Here is a 14,480-nt window from a genome sequence, read left to right as displayed (position 1 = left end):
AAATGGTGTTATATATATATCATTTTTTTCATGTTCTAGACATTTCTCAGGTTTTGAAACTTATCTCGATCTAAATATAATCTGAAATGTTCCACAGATTGCCACAACGAAAGTATTAGAAAAACTGTTAAAGCTACAAGTAATCGAGAACTTAATTAATAAATTCACAAAGTAGCGGAGCTTTCGTAATATTGCTCCCTTTTTTAAAATATTGTCTCGATCAAGTTACTCAGGTTACTGCCTGATTTTCCTTAGTAGAAGCAGAGAGATTACAATGCCGACAGCACTCTTTCATTGGAACGAGAACTAACAGAATCACCACCTGACCTTGTTCACAGCTTTTGTTACAAAGTTTATCCTAAAATGATCGCCATCGATACCACTATGAAGTACTTGAAGAACTTTTGGAACTATCTTTTGGAGTAATAGTTCAATGGATCCTTTCGTTGTTTTTTAACAAGTTATTCTGCAAGACTAAGGTATTCTGCAGTGTTCAGTAACATTTCAGACACATTCGTTATAAATGTCCTGCCCATGAATTTAGTTATCCATTGAAAAATTGGGCCAAAATAATCAATCACTCTTTTACTTAGAATTTTATCATGAACCACGCATTCTAATTAATTCTAGATTTTCACATTCAACTTTTTCCAGCCTGTTCAATTTCTCTAATTCTTTTTATCAGCGGTTAACTTTACTGGAAATGTTTTTGCCGTCTCAAGTTTTTCTGTAGTTTCTCTTTTTCCTTGGCCTTCTTTGCTACATATGGTCCTGGATAACTTTATCTTTTTGGCACTGGCACTTTCCAGTTTTTATCCTGACTATCTAAATCAGATATCCATTTCTTCTCAATTTTCAATTTCTGCTTCAATTTCATTAACTGATCGTCCAGTGATTTGAGTTGGGTTATGTGTTCTCGTAACTGATTTTCTCCTCTTCACACTTTTGAATGTGTTCCTAAGATGCCCTTTGGCAATTCTTTGAATAATTCGGAAATATTCTTAGTCTATGCTTAACTGATTTCACTCACATCTAGTTGCTTTTGAATCTCTAGTGATGCAGGGAGGTGGTAGGTACGTAAAACCTCCATAGCCTCACCTGTAGAGCTACTTTTATGGGTGTTGCTTCTCCTCGTGTTAGTTATTTGTCGGAGAAGCCGCGTCACAATTTTCAGAGCAATTGTGCAAATTTCTAGCTTCGCTTTGGATTTAATTATACTTTCTGCCATGACTTTTTCTGGCATTTCACTATTAAGTTCAACAATTCCTTTTTCGACAGTTTCCTCAACATTTTTTTAATTATCCTTAATTAATTATTCTATCTTCTTAACATCTGTCTGTAAACTATTCTTCTTTTCTTCCTGGTTGATCTTCAGTTCATCCCGGCTGTTCTTGTAACGTTTCATTAATTTCAGATCTTGACCTCGAAATTGGAATTCACTCCCAATTTACGTGGAACGTCTCTGTTCTGACACTAACCTATCGTTGATTGAAACTTAACTTCCAAAATTTTATTACGTTTTCGATGAAAACGAAAAAGGTTCCATTGCCACTTGATACCATATGTACTCTAAAATAAGCTTCAACTTTACACGTCAACAATAACAATACCTTACCAACAGACAAATCTGCTAAAGAAGAGAAAACGGATAACCAACAACGCAAGTATGCTAATAAGGAAGATGTTGAATTAACAAATTCATATTCTACAAAATTATCTTGCTTCTAAGTACAATTTCGGTTAAACCTTTTATATAACAGAGTTATAGACGATTATTTTGGTACACTCTGTATTTCCTCCTTACACAGGTTTATTCCATCGTCTGCTTAACGACAGCCATCCATTGTATCAACATAATAACGTAAAAAACACAACAACAAAGAAGTTTCTCTATATTAATTCATGTTATAAAAAGATTTTTCATTGAGTCGTCACTATATTAGTGCGGAATGAGTTTCATAGAAGGAAGCGTGTATGATCCGAGTTGGTAAGTCAAACAAAAGACGTCATTATTACATATTTACAGAGCTAAAACGATTATTCTTAACTGGCTGCTGTGACAGAACTCTTTGCAAAGCGAAGAAGTTGTGGAATACGAAATAGTAAAAAAATTACTTCATTTATTGTTACAGAGTAGACAGCAACAAAATCCTGAAAACTTTTCAGCGATTCTTGTAGTAACGTGCTTAAAAAAAATAAGAAAAATTTCATCTCCATTGCTAAGAGTTCTGAAACGAAATAATAACAATAATTTTATTATTTTAGGCAATATTAATTTATTGAAGGGCAGTTATCAGGAATAGCGTTGGAAACGCAATTATTTGGTTAATAACGAAATGCGGAGGTAGAAAATAAATCATTTCGCATAGGTATTACTAATATACGTGTAATAAAAAATTAAAATACTGTGCAAATCAATCATCTAGATGTTTATAGCCATCATAAATCAGCATGGTTATGCTGTAGGCGTTATCGGAAAATGTATGAAGCAGAGTAAATAAACAAGAGAGAAAAACTAAAATTATTCTAAAACAACGCGTTGCATAGTGATAGAACATGAATATACAGCGGCAATAAATAAAATTTCTCCAAACATAAAAATAACTAAAAATGCTCAATATGACGTCATCGTTGCTTACGTTGTGACATATCTATAAATTTTTTTTAATGGCAACTTCGACTTTTCCTTCGGAATCTGAAGGAGTATATATTTTTAAGTAGAGTGGTGTAAAAATAGGAAAATGGTGTTATATTAGAAAATTTTCGAGAAAAACGATATTAAACATTTGCAACGTAGTTATAACTTATAATATAACATTTGTATAGGGTGTTTGTAAATAAGTGCGAAATGTTTTAGGGGGTAGTTAACGAAGATATTTTGTAAAAAAAAAGTTCAAATAAAACATATTTTATTGCAAGTTGTGTATTTTTAATTTTTATTGATACATTATCTATAGTAGGTTGCTGTCAATATTTCTACAAAATACAAAATAAAATAAAATACAACCATCAAATTTCGAATCAATATCTTTAAAACTCTGAATAATAATTGTTTTGCTTTGTTTAAGGTAATTGGTCAACATTCCCTTCTTGGCAATATATCAGTCTATCCCCAAATTCCTACAATATATTTCTTATTGTTTCTGGTGAAATACTTTGATAGAGTCTTTCTTAAATTGTTTAAAATTAGCAGTTTTTTACGCTTGATTTTTAACATATCAACGAAAAAATGTCAGATCACAGAAACGCGCAGATCATTCTATCCACCTATTCATCGGTTAAGGAAAATATTACTTAAATATTCGGAGACTGGTAAAGGAGAATGCATGAGTACCGATCCTGATACCACATTTGGAAACAAATCCAATTAATTCATTTTGTAAAAATTATAAATGAATAGATCCGGTTAAAATGCTCACAAAATATCTGGTTACAAAATGGTTTTCCCAACGATTCCCGCCACATAGTTACTTCTTGGGGAATTTGTGTATTATTTTCCTGAAACCGATGTGGCTTTCTCGTAGCCCAGTACCTACAATTCTCTTTATTGACAGTACCACTAAGAATAAAAGATACTTCATTGGAAAAAAACTATTCTATTTAAAAGTAATGGATCTTGTTAAAGTACGCGTTAAAAAAATTCTAGTCGTTTACCTGGATCATCCTTAGTTAATTCTTTCAGAAGCATTATTTTATAACGATGCATTTTTTGTAACAATTAACCGCATCATTGAAAATCTAATATAGCGTTTAAGTGAGTTTCTTCCTGTACTTCCCGTTTTTTCGTAGCTGCCTACTTAAATTTGTGACACATCCAAATTCAAGAAACTATTTTCAGTATGACATAATTAGTCACAACTGAGAAGTATCTAAAAACGTTCGATGTCATATATTGGCTTTGAAATTTCGCACATTATTTTGGTATATTTACTGACCCTCCACGATGGATAAAAGTCAATATTGCCATGGAACTAGTACATATTTTTGTTTTTCCGTTATTAAATTTTAATTATCGTATTAAGAAAATGCTAAACTCTAAATAACCTGATCGTATCAGACAAAGGATTTTTATTAAATATGTAAGTTTTTATATGACATAATTTTATGATCCGGTAGAGGTCCAATTTTGACATCCATGTAATTCTTTCTGTAGGATTTAAAGTATTCTGAAAGGTAAAGTAAACAAAGAGCGATCTAATAATGTATGTGGCATAATCTAAGGCAGAAAATATTGAACGAAATTAATACTATTAATGGGGGTGGATGATAAAGAAAAAACTTACTTTGAATATACATCCTTTGTATAAAACAGGTTAAAGGCATTATAAAACATCTTTTATAATAGGATACTTTCTGTTAATAGTGAAATTAAAGATTTGTTTAATAAATTTAACAACGAAAAACATATCCACGCGCTACTTTCATGGCAATCTTGACTAGTAAATAAACTAAAATATTGTGCGTTATCAAAGCAAATATATGACACGATATACCTACCATTGTAATCAGAAAAAAGTAAGGGATTCAAAAATGACATAATATACAGTGTTTCATTTCAAAAAAACAAAAGTTCGGTTTATATCTCTGAAATACGACACACAATTATTTAATTTAGATATTTTCTGCATGCCGCAAGAAAATTTCTTAAAACTTTGATTTTACTATTTTTTACTAGATGGAAAGGCAAAAAAGATAAAACGCCACCTGCCGACGTACGAAAGGTGGCGCTGACGTTCCTTGTTTAACGTTGTTTTCTCCCGAAAATTTTCTTATACCCATAGTGATTTTTTGTGATTTCAAAATCCAGAAAAAGGTTGATGTTGCTATTTAAAAAAAAAATCGATAAAAATTCGCAAAATTAAAATGTTCTTAACAATCAAATACGTGCAGGATTCAGATGTACAAATAAAATCTTACATAAGGGAACTAACATAAGTACGAAAGATGGAAAAGTTTGGCTGGACAAAATAAATAAATAAAGTCAATATTTTTATGAAGCCAATAACACTTCCCACATAATAACTGCTCAACAACTAGGCATCAGTCAACATTTCCCGAGAACCCTTATCGCTATGTCGGCTACGAATTTTTAAATACTGATTTGGCAAACAAAGTACTAGGAATTTTTTAAATATGACAACAGATACAAGGATATGATCTTATCAGTAATGTTTTCATTTGTTTGGACGGCTGATAGTTCCACCAAGATAAATATGATTTTCTGTTGAAGAGAGAGAGAATTTCCAGAAAGGAAGGGGATATAAAATCTAATCTAACTCTAATAACATTTATTATAACTTCTTCATAAAGAAATATTTTTAAAATTTAAAATATACAAATAATTATATAACTATTCTAAACAGGCTTCGCTTAAGATTTTCTAAGTATGTACCATAACTTCAGGTGGTAGACCGTAGACCATTTTATAACATTATAATAAAGGTTTTTTTTACAATAAATTAAAGGCCAAACACTAGTTTTTGAAACAAAGTGTTGAAATTTAAAAAATCATCAAGGTTATCTATTCAAATGTTAATTAAGATGCTTCAAATAGACATATGAAACTTGGGCTAATAATTTATTCAATCAAAGTAGAAAAAGCATTGAATCAGCTGGGGAACATGTCGGAAAGATAAAAATTTTTTTGGAAGGTTATTTTCCTTTGAAATTGTATTTAGAACTAAAAAATATTTTATTTAGTTATTTGTCTGTGAAATAAGCTTATTTTTAATAAAAAAAATGATAATTACTCGAATACAATGAAAGATACCATTTTTGTCAATAATAACATTAGGAATTAAATGCTATCTAATTTCTTGCAGTGTCCCCCGGTATTTTCACCAATGGTTGACGGATTTGGTTACACATGCGCATAATTTTTGCATTTTATTAATTATATGGATAGCCTTAATTTCAATAATTTAAGTCGAACATATTCAGATATTAGAATAAATATGTTACGGTTTTTAAATTTCTACACCCTATATCTCGAAAGCTTTAGACTTTCGTGCATAAAGCCTTTTTGGTGTAAACCTGCCGCAGTTCTGACACAGACTTAAAAAGCACCCTGTATAATAGATACTTAGCAAAAAACAAAGGTTCTACAATACTATACAAGGTGCGTTTCAAAGTGAACACGACTTTTCAAAAATAGGTATTTCTAGTGAGGCCATCTGTTGGCAATTATATGCGATCCATCAGTGATGTCATATCAAAATTGCATGTCATTTGAATGAACAGAAGCGGAGTTATTGCGTCTGAAGTGACAGTATGTTTGTGTCATCGGTACAAAAATGAGCATCGAACAGAGAGTACTAAGTTTTGTTTTAAAATTGGTAACAATTTTACCGAAACGTTTGAATTGAACCAAGTTTATGGTGATGATTGTTTATACCGTGGCAGAGTTCATGAGTGTTACACGCGGTTGAAAAACGGTCGTGAGGACATAAATGATGAACCAAATGTTGGCTAACCGAAATCCGTGACCACCGCAGATTCCATGAAAACCGTGCGTGATTTTATCAAAGATCAGCCAAAATCTTCATTGAAATGCAGGGAATTGGAATTGGGCATCTCAAAAAAATCAATTTATCGCATTTTGGCCGAAAAGTGTGAGCACGGTTTGTTCAGCACAAGTTGACTGACGACCAAACATTGTTCAGACCTCAACATTCGAAAAACATCATCAAGAAGGCCAAAAAGTTCCTTTACAGCATTTTGACTGGTGATGAAACGTGGTATTTTCAATATGATCCAGAAACCAAGCGCCAGACGAATCAAAACTTAAAAAATCTCGTTTGGAGAAGCTGAAATTGAAGACAATGTTGATTTGCTTTTACAATTCAACGGGCATTGTCCAAAAAGAGTTGGTTCCACCGGGCCAAAGCGTTAATGCACAATTCTATCTTGGCGTATTGACTAAAAATCACTTCCCGTATTCGCCTGATTTGGCACTTTGAGACTTTTACGTTTTCGGAAAAATGCATTTGCCGATGAAATAATGCGTTTTATGGCTTGTACCGACGTCCTGAAGGATATCCCGGCAGACGATCCAAAACTCTCTTTCGACATGTTTTTCGACCGTGCAAATCACTGTATTGAGTCGAAATTAGACTATTTTGAATAAAATAAATCGGTTTAGCCAAAAAAACTTTTTGTTGTTTTTATTTTTCAAAAGTCCCATTTATTTTGGAACCCACCTTGTATAATAATGAAGTTATTTTAATAATGAAACAAAACAATATGACCTGATGATTCAAAACATAGTGTCGCACCTAGCTTGTTTTTATTAAGTTCTAACATTAAGAAATAATATAAAGATTAAATTATTTGTTTAAAATTAATTAAGTAAATAAATACTCAACAGAACTACTGCATAGACATCGATATTAGTTCGTATAATTTGTTTATATAATGTCAATATTGTTATAATTACGGTTGTACATTTATGAGAATTTTTGAACATAATTATTTAATGACTTGACTACTTTTAACTTCTTATCAGAAACAAAAGCAGACGTTATCTGAAACATATGTTGTCAATTAGAAATTTGATAAAGATTTCGCCAATCTCTATATAGTATGCAATTAAATTCCAAAAGAAATTTGTGTCGCGAAGTTGTTGCAAAAGTTTCAAAACTTTTACAAAACAACCACATTTTTCAGAACTCATTTTTATAATAACAGTATCATTATAAAAAGGAAAACAATATTTTTTCGCCAATTCCAGCTTAAGTTTTAAAACAATGAGATTACCATCAACTTGCATTAAAGCATTTTGACCATGTCGAGTATTCTTGTAATCAGACAAAATGTTTCTATTTTTACTAATATGTATTTCCAATTTCGTTCTATATCTAACTAAAACGACTACAAAATTTGATACACACTTAAATAACAGCTGGCGTCTGTACCAACATAATTTCTATATCTAATAATAACTTACCAGGACTATAAGGACCACTTGAGGGAACACTTAAGTAGTATGCAGAAATATCCGATATACATCTAAATTAGGTGTCTATTCTCCTTTCACCTCCTACAAAACGATTAGTGCAAGTGATAATCCTCTGACGCAAGTATAACGAAAGACAAACAAACGTAATGGAGCAAAACTCTTTTTCTAAAAAAAAAAAATTCGGATGAAAGAATTATTAATATTTTCTAGCAGGAAAATTGAATTTATGTTATGTATAATAGATTTTTGCTCAATCAATGAATGCAGAAAAAAAACTTAGAATCTGCGTAGCTAGCAATAAATGTTTTAATGTCGCAACAAATCTACCTGAAGTAATTGAGACTGGTTGATAAACATAGAGAACGAAAGTGATCGCAAATAAGATCTTTGAGGAACACCAAAAGTAACAAGCAGTAATCTTTTGTTACCTATCATTACTGTATACTGATTAAATGTATTCATATGTATATTAGGACAATAATTACTTTATCATGAAAACACAAAAATCATCGTTCAGATAACAAAGAAATGAGTACATGATGTAAAGATTGACTTAATTGAGTAATTTGGAATATTTACTTCAATGTAATCGATAATGAGTTATATTTCTAAAATTAAGCACATAAGAGGCACTCCTACCTGGCGCATGCGCCATTTTTACTAATCTTTCCTTGACGCATATTTAAAGTGGCTGCTTTTCACTATTTTTATAAACATGAGCAAAACTTACTCAATTCAGAAGTACCTCTTAGAAAAGGATATAGACATTATAATCCAAATATAGGGCGAGCCAAAGTTGCAGAATTAAATTCGTATTTAATCAAGCCAAGGAATAATCAAGCCAAGGAAAGGAGAAGAGAGAACAATAAAAAAACGTAAATAAATATAAATGGTGTTCCATTTAAAACTGCGCAGTCCTATATCTTGAAGAAAGAGACATGGTTCTGTAAATGGCTTAAATTCTAAGTGTAAATGACAATAGTCATAGAGATCTAGATGGAACAGTGATTCAAAGAAATTTTTCTATGACACGAACATTGGAAAAAATCATTAAAATCTGAACAACTTCTGAAAACTAGTTTTAGAGATATTCGAAATTAGGTTAAGTCTTAAGATCTTTGCAACTTTTTCTGGTCAATATGGAAATAAAATATGGCATACGTACCTACCTTCGATTATTTCAATTTTGAACATGTTTGTTATTATATTTTCAAAAATTAAAACAGTTTTATTAATAGATCAAGTAGTATTTTAATCAACGCAAATGTTAAAAAACTAAATGTTAATGTTAATGTTAAAAACTAATTTTGAAAAGGTTGTAATAGTTCTTTAAAAAACTACTTTCAGGATAATATATAGTGATTCTTCAAAAAAAAAAAAAAATATCACAAATCTTGCTCGGAATTTAATAATTATGCAAGACAACCTAAAGACCTTTAAACGGAACATTCTGGATAATATTTCGAATATAATACTGATTTATGTTAAGTATACAGGGTATACATAAAGTGCTTGACCAAACTTATACAACAGATGTATTTTCGATAGTATTCAACATTAAGAGCAATTTTTTGTCTTGCATTTTAGAAAATCTAAGTAAGTTAAAAACAATATCTCTTCACTGTATCAGTTATACAAGTTTTTTCGGGCTATAAGACATCATTCTGACAATATATTAAAAAAGAAATCATATTTTTTACCTCATATGTTTTCTTACGTTTCCTGAATTTTGCACGCCTGTTGAACATATACGGAAAATCGCGTACGGTACTATAAACAGAATCACACCCCGAAGGATGTTTATAGGAAACTATTAACACATGCATTAATAACAATTATTGAGTATCTTTCCAAATTTGCTGGACAAAACAGGAAAGATACATTTTCTGATGTTTACATGTTCTCCGTTGATCTTTCAATGCGAAAAATTAAAGAAAATTGTTCTAGTTTCGTCACCTCCTGGATGAATCTACTTGTGCTATCATTGTCTTACTAAAAGTGCGCCTATAAAACGTCAGTCTTAATGAAAAAATTTGCTTATTTCAAGTAACAAGAAGCAATTGAGGGCATCATGTAATTAAGATTTTACTTCATTCTTGGCGGTTTCAAAACTATTTGGACATCATGCCACTTTTAGCAATAATTTCCTATATTCATCTCGAAAACAGAACACGCTAGCAACATGCAAGAAGGACATAATTTGTTTAGCTTTTATTACTTTATAATAACATTTCAGTTTGAAATATGTGGGAAAATATGCAAAACATTGTAAAATGGTAGTTTGTGGACGATTAAGAACTATAAACTGCACATCTACCAAATTTTAAACTATATTTTAAAGAACCTTGTACTTCCTTAAGTTTAGTTAGGAATCTTTGACCTGCCCTTGTTGTTCTCGGACTAAGCTCTTTCAGGCGACCCGCTATCAAGACCCCTAGTCTCGCCCTAATGTTCATTTCGGTTCTTGTTGGTTTTTTTTACTAAGGCCACTACGGACGGAACCTTCTCAGATAATGGTTGTGGCAGTTCCGTAGTAACCTCTGTATTTGGTCGAACTCAATTCTTTAAAAAAATTCGCCGCAACTGAGACACCTCTTATGTTGAAAATGACGTATTTCCGGCACTATTTTCGTTAATTTGTGGCATCAGACAACAGCAAAATACAGGGTGTTAGCCACCTTTTGAGAACTGCTGATTTTCATAGATATTCGATGTATCCACCATTTGCTTGCACACAAGCTTCAGCACGACGTATCCAATTAGTTCGCACGCGTTGCAACATTGCCAAGTCCTCTCGAATCGGCTTATTAAGCTTCGGAAATACGATGTCGCAGTTGCTCGATGTTACGAACTTCCGTGGAATACACGTCACTTTTCACATATCCCCACAAAAAGAAGTTTAAAGGGGATAAGGTCCGGGGACCGGGGAAGCCATCTAACTAAAATAATGTTTAGAAAGCCGCGCACTCTCCGAAAAAACACATATTTTGCCGAACATTTAATGGCAGCTCTCCCAATAACTCCGGCAAGCGATTTTGCAAAAAATCTAGATATGAAGCACCGTTTAAGCGTCTAGGCAATTAAAAAGGTCCTATTAAAGTGTCATTAACGATACCGGACCATATGTTTACTGAAAACTGTTGCTGAAAGGCACCGCGACGTATTTCGTGAGGATTTTCGACAGTGGTGAGTGTTGTAGACGATACGTACTCCATTTCGATTGAAATGGAGTACGATTTCTTCATCGATTTCTTCATCTGTAAGAAATATTTGCGCTGCAAATTGAAGATTTCTTGCATGTTCCTGAAACAATAATTCGCAAAAACCTCGACGTAGTGGAAAATCCTCAGAAGTAAGCGCTTGATCACGTTGTATATGAAATGGGTATAACTGAGCTTCTCGTAATGTCCACCACACAACTGGATGCGAAATATTTACTTGCTGTACGATATTTCTGGTGCTACGATGCGCATCTTCTTCGACGAAATCTAAAATCATATTCTCGACATTTAAGATTCTTAGTGACCGACCTCGACGCGGTTGTACTTCACCGGTGTCCAAAACTCTTTGCGCTTTAGCAACAAATGTCCGCCGTGAGAGGGCACATCGTTCAGGATATCTTACAAGGTACACTTGACAAGCTCTCTGGGCATTTTGGTTTGCTTAAATGCCATAAATTATAAATATATCATAATATTCGCGATTGCTAAGTAAATGCGCTACTTTCAAAAAAAAAACTTGGAAATACGGCTATTATGTACTCTTGAAAAACAGCACAGCAATCACTACAACAGTGTATTACAAACTGACTTTCGAATACAGTCCGGATTCAGAAGAAACCTACAAACTCGTAAAAAGTGTTACAGAATTTTAGTATATAGAATAGTACTCGCCGTGATAAAATACATGTATTTCAGCAGTTCCAAAACAGTTTTAAACATATTTTTAATTAGCTTTAACTTCCGATACAAGTTTGTGACATCAGTTAACTTAGTTTTTGCTCCTTTTTCACCCCTTTAAATTTTTGACATAAGTTCATTAACACCCTGTGTACCCTGTGTACACCCTGTGTACTTTCCTGAGAAAATCTAGATCGTCGATTGTTTACACTTCTCCACGTTGTTTGTATTTCTTATTGTTGTCGCCTCAATCACGTCGTAGATAATCTTGAAGACCAATTATTATCGTTGTCAAGTTGGAAACGAAAATCAAAGCATTGCTAACAATCGAACGTAAGTAGAGATAGTTATCGGTTGATTATAAAAGGGACTGTAGAGGACGTCACAGACTCATTTGTGCAGCGAGCAGAGGGGGGTGAAGTGATTTAACCGATGAATTTTTCCTTTATGAAGCATTCAGCTCAACCATAAATGTGTAACAAAAAAACGGAAAAGAACTGTGGATCGATTAACGTAAGTCCCATTCTGAAGTTGATGCACAAAACTAGCTCAACGCACTTCTTTGTCAACGCACTTTTTGCTTTACTTTAACGTAAAGTTCGCTTTGTCGTGAAAGTTGTTAGATATAATTGTTGATTCGACAAAAAACAGAAAGCGATTGGAGATAATGTTTTAGTAATACTTTTGGCAGTGTTTACTACGACTTAATATCAAATACATCTAAAATATTTCGCTCTTATCTGAAAATTATACAAGAATGGGAAAAATATATATTTAAACTTTATACAATTTGAGTCATATTACCAACCAGTTGTATTAAGGTATGATAATTTTATTAAATGTAATCTGTTTCTATTTTAACAGGATACCCATAAATGTAATAAATAAATACTAATAACTTAATTTCATAGACTCTACGAAAATCTCTGTACATTGTAGCTTTTGCTGCAACATACAAATTTTTAAACAGTTTTTATAAATAGTTAATTACATTAATGAAAGCTAGAAAAGCAGCACACAAGCAGTAATCAAATACAGTCAACGAACGGTACTAAGCTAATTAAAAAAAAATAAAAAATAAATTATCAAACGTCTACTTTTTCTTCGAATTCAGCGAAGTTTAATTAGAAATTATTATTTTTTAAATAATGTAAGGCTCAGAAAAGTAACTTTTTTAAATATTTTCACATAGCATCTTTCATGGTGACAGTTTCATTGTATCGATACTAATGACTGTCACTTTCGCGTGCTATCATTTAAATTCTTACATTTCTTTATTTTCTTGAACCATAAACCACCATGCTTTTACCAATCGTGAATATGCCCAAATGTATTTTATTTATGTTTTCTGTAACAGAAATAGTCTTGCGGCTCAAAAAGAGTATCGGCAACGTTGATAGAAGGCAACCTTCTGTAAGATTTTTTGGGAAAATTTATGCAAGAACGATGAAATCAGGAGCCCTAACTCCAAGATATCGTGAATTTGGCCATCCAAGGAGACGTAGGCATTATTTAGACGAATTTTAGAATTTTTTTTTAAATGAAATCTTACTGCGGGTGTAAGAAGAGCGTCTGCTCATGATGGTTCATAGTTGGAAAAAAATCGAATGAAATGCAAAGTCAAACACAAAGATCACAAATCACAACTAAGAAACTAAAGAAACGTAAGAATTTAAATATTAGCACGCAAAAGTGACAATTATTAGTATCATTACACTGAAACTGTCACCATGAAAGGTGCTTACTTGTGAAAATGTTATAAAAACACTACTGTTTATTATACATTATAATTATACATTATTTAAAAAATAATTATTTTTGACTAAACTACGCAGAATTCGAGAAAAAAGTAGAGAAATTTTTTCTTTAAAAAAGTCTAATTCATTAAAAAATTATTTGCTTAATAATTCAAAGGAATAAAAAAAAAATCGAAAAATTTCAAAGGTAGTTAGAAAACTATCCTTATTTATAACCGATTTTGATGAAACTTATGACAGTTAAAGACCCTTATGGTATGATTATTACCTACAGTTTTCATTCCATTATCCCAATCAGAAAGAAAGTTATTTTAAAAAATATTTAAATGATAAGACCCCTTTGGAAGGCCATATCTCAGTAATGGTGCTCCGAAGGACCAATGTATATAGACACTTTTTTGGCTATTTTTGGCTCTACTTTCACCTTCTAAAATTTTGTACAGACTTTTCCAAACACCCTGTATATATAAATTAAAATTAAGGACAAGGATGACATTTTCAAAAAACGACATTGTTAAAAGCTGACTTACATGACTATATGGATCATAACTGTTTCTCTATTTAAAAAAAATCTTTTTTTATGTTCTAGGTATGCAAATGATATTCAACCTCACACACAAGTTAGCAATCTTGTCTATGTGGGTGAATATATTTTGCATACCTTCATGCCTAGTGTCGAAGAACATTGTTTGACTTCATTTGAATTTATTTGAATTAGCTTAATACCTTAAAAAAAATTGCAAAAACATATGGGGGTTAATACACAGGTCAACATTTAATCTAGGGACAATCGTCAGAAGTGACTAAGGTACATAGGGTTTTTTTGGATCGCTGATCAGGAATCCTAGGTCGGTTAAGCTCCATCAC

General features: G+C 32.0%; 1 protein-coding gene across 2 annotated transcripts in view; it reads left to right on the top strand.

Annotated features, from left to right (window-relative positions):
- The first annotated feature begins 1,930 nt into the window (after positions 1 to 1,930).
- The window catches only part of LOC108905848, a 39,961-nt gene continuing 27,411 nt past the window's right edge, over positions 1,931 to 14,480 (top strand). The window contains exon 1 of one of the 2 annotated variants that reach the window (XM_018708881.2): positions 1,931 to 1,987. The gene's annotated coding sequence lies outside the window, so the exon portion shown is untranslated. Of the gene's footprint in view, positions 1,988 to 12,263; positions 12,370 to 14,480 lie in introns of those variants that run through there. The other variant, XM_018708880.2, reaches the window with a different exon arrangement.

This window comes from Anoplophora glabripennis, unplaced genomic scaffold (assembly GCF_000390285.2).
Source record: "Anoplophora glabripennis isolate ALB-LARVAE unplaced genomic scaffold, Agla_2.0 scaffold95, whole genome shotgun sequence".
NCBI lineage: Eukaryota > Metazoa > Arthropoda > Insecta > Coleoptera > Cerambycidae > Anoplophora > Anoplophora glabripennis.
Note: the sequence above shows the minus strand (reverse complement) of the source record. Positions and strands in the feature narration are given on the sequence as shown.